The sequence below is a fragment of a genome, unplaced genomic scaffold (assembly GCF_019419815.1).
Source record: "Pyrus x bretschneideri cultivar Hongxiangsu unplaced genomic scaffold, Pyrus_bretschneideri_v1 Contig12, whole genome shotgun sequence".
NCBI lineage: Eukaryota > Viridiplantae > Streptophyta > Magnoliopsida > Rosales > Rosaceae > Pyrus > Pyrus x bretschneideri.
The window spans coordinates 8,578,429-8,581,946 of NW_025999413.1; the positions used below are offsets into that span (position 1 = coordinate 8,578,429).

General features: G+C 45.0%; 1 pseudogene; it reads right to left on the reverse strand.

Moving 5' to 3' along the window:
• Positions 1-442: 442 nt before the first annotated feature.
• LOC125474562 lies at positions 443-3,100 on the reverse strand (annotated as a pseudogene).
• Positions 3,101-3,518: the final 418 nt, after the last annotated feature.

Genomic DNA, 3,518 nt, shown 5'->3' on the forward strand with positions numbered 1-3,518 from the left:
GCTAAATACAGATAAAACATATACATCACCGTCCATCACCATTTTTTTATTCTTTTCTTTACTTTCGGTGGCGCTGATCCACCATTCATTTATATATATATATTTCAGATGGTGCCAAAAGCACCACCATCGTTTTTTTCTTTCTTTTTATTATATATATATATATATATATATATATATATTTTTTTTTTTTTCACATGGTTCCAGAAGCATCATCATTGTTATTTTTTTTATTATTCTTTTGAAAGATGCTTCCCAGCATCATCATTGCTATTATTTTTTTTTTTTTTTTAATTTTTTATTATTCTTTTGAAAGATGCTTCACCGCATCATCATTTTTTTTTTTCTTTATATGGCCATCTGCAAGGTTGAGTTCGTGGGTGAAAACCCAGGCGAGTCCGAGAGAAGACGGAGGAGATCTTTGGGTGTGAGTTGACAAACTTTGATATTGTCAATCACATTCAAAGGCAGCAGCAGAGGCAAGCAGACGGATGAGATCTTTGGGTGTGAGTTGACAAACTTTGATTTTGTTGATCACATTCAAAGGCAGCAGCCATGGCGGAGATGCAGAAGCAGCCAGAGCTTGAAGTAGTGCAAAGCGTCGAGTTTGAAGACCGGCTAGTCGTTTGACAGCGGTCAATGAAGCTCTTCGTTGATTTTGATCAAGGTGGCCAGAATGACGAGCTCGAGGTCCTTGCAGGCGAGGAGCTGCATGGATGGAGAGGAAGAAGTGCCTTGTCGTGTTCCGTCACTTTCTCTTAACCTCTCTTACTGACTTCATGTTCTTTTGTTGCAGAAAAAGGGGAGCAGAGCTCTTGGATTTGATTGGAAATTCACAGGGTGGTGAACGCAGGAGGTCTCACGGCGCCGGTGGTCATCGTCTTCATCAACCTCTATTACACAACACTCAAGTCCAACATCTTCATTTGTTGGCGGTTTAATGGCCGCAGCAGCTTACTGTGCTTCAAGTAGAGTCTTTTGTCCGCACGGGCGGCAATCCTCATCCACAATCACACTTACAGGACAAAACCTCACCGACCTCTTCGCGGCATCACCATTGATGCTGATGCCACTCAACTCGCTTCTCGAAAGAGGCGCTTTTCGCAAGCAAGACCTTGAAAACGAAGAGGCTGACGAACAACTACTACTCGGGTTTGAGTACCCCATTTGTCCCGAATTTGGTGACGATTTTCTCTCCGCACCCAAATTGTCAATTTTGGACTTCTTCACGTGCCCTGCATTGAACAGAGAATTGAGAAAACTGGCTAGCCGACCACCTGGCGAAATCGGCTGCTTCACCTTCTTCAAATCGCCGTAAATCTTCAGCGCTTTTGATTTCGTCTTCAAGAACCCATTCTCGTGCTTCTTCTGTGAACTGTGATGGTAATTTCTCTGGTGATCGTCAAATGGAACCTTTTCTGACGAAAAGCTGGTTCGAATTGGCTTCGGCCTGTGCATGCTGTAGCATGACGATGAGGACCTCGATTTTGATCCGTACATGGAGTCCGACTCCGACGAAGAAAACCCACCACTGGAATCTGAAGAACTGGAACTAGAATTCGTCAGGAACTCGTTCTGGTGACTGTATCTAGACTTTGTTGTCTGGAAATCCGCCATGGAATTTCGTCGCACAGGTACGGACTTCTCAGCTGCCTTCTTCTCCATCCATTTCTCGACCAAGCAGGCTCGTCGGAGGCTCGCTATATCACGCTCCTGGTCTTCTTTGTAGTGTCCATGGCCTAGTCGGCCGCTGGTAGTGGTGGCGTTCCTGTTGAGATTAAACTCGAGATTCTGGACCGGGTTCACGGGCAGCTCTAGATTTCTGACGGTGAGATCAGCAACTGACCGAAACGGCGCCGGATAGAGATTGGGAGCGGAGGTGGAGAAGAGGGTCAGTGTTGGCGGCGGAGGGGGAGAGCAGAGCGTGGCAGACTCAAAACGTGAAAACGCACCAGGCTGTGGAAGTTTCTTGGAAGTCAAACACACCACAAATGGAACTGCGTCCAAAGAGGAGAATGACAGAGAGAGGGTGGGCGATCTGGTCGTCTCTCGACAGGGGAGTTCAGGGCAGAGTTGGAGTCGGCACACGTTTGAAACCGTGAGTTTGATTCTGCCGTTGTCGTAACAGAATCGAGAAACTAACTCGAACCCATCAGGGCCTCCCGGAAAGTCATCGATTTTGATCCTGGAATTCTTGATCTGGGAAATCGACGGTGGTGATGGACGACTCGCAGATGGCAGGTTGGCATCACCCTTGCTGTCGGATCCACTAGCTGCGGCGCGCTTCGATCGGAGCTGGTAGGGCGCACGAGACGCGGGCGACGGCGAGCAAGAGCGCGGCGGGGACTGCGAAGGAGAGTAATTGGGGGAAGGCAGAGTTGATATCTGCTGTTATTCGTGGCTGGGCTTTTGACGGCGACCGTTGCGGTTGTAGGAATTGACAGCGGCAATGATGGTTGCTGCTTCTTGCGGCTGGCAGACATGGAAGTGACAGAGGAGCCAGAATTCTGAGGGAAAGGCGACGTCAACTGAGGAACCACACACGGCGAGTTCGAGATCGGCGACGAAACTCTTGATTTGCCGTCGCTGGTAGATTTGTTGTTGACGTCAACAGCAGAGACGAAGAAGACGGAGTTGTTGAAGTAGAATGAGCATCTTGCGCAGCCTATGGCATCAGCCGGTCTCTGGGCTTCTGGGCCTGTAAATTGGAGGGAGGCCTGGCTTTTGACTCTTTTTTCTGTCGGTGGAGAAGAAAAGGCGACCCAATTCCTTTTTTCTTTTTTTTTTTTTTTTTTTTTTTTTTTTAAGAAACTGTAACAATTTTATATAAAGTAATATCTTCCCCTGTAATAAAATTGACTTTTATTAGTCAAGCATTTAATGAAACCTTTAATTTTTTTTTTTTTTTTTTAATACAAAGTAATATTTTTTTTTCTTGTAATAAAATTGACTTTTATTTGTAAGTCTTTAATAAAAACCCTTATATATATTTTTTTTATTTTTTATTTTTTTATTATTATTATTATTTTTTTATTTTTTATTTTTACAGGTACTTACTGCATTCATAGATTTCCTTGCTGTCTTTTGACGGATTACCCATGTTCACAATTGGTGGCAGTTTCTTGTGAATTTGGAATTGGTGACGGAGTGAGCAGGATGTGGGTGCAACTGTACTCTTTGCCTGGTGCTTGTTGCAGTACGCCACTTTTTACCATGTGGTGCTGTGCAAAAGACTGCAGCGGGATTTCGCTGTGTAGTGCCTTTTGGTCACGGTTTTCCCTCGGCGGTGACTTTGTTGTGCACATTGACCTTACTGCTTGTCGTGGGCTCTTTACCACTGCTACTTGAAGCTTGTTCCAAAGTGTCACTTTTATCGTGTGTAGTTGTGCAAAAGACTGCAGCGAGTTCATGCTGTGTAGTGTCTTTTGGTCACAACTTTCCTCGATGGTGACGTTGGTGTGATGCTCACCCTTGTAATACGGCTTTGTAACCAAATCATTCCTTTAAAGAAATAAAGT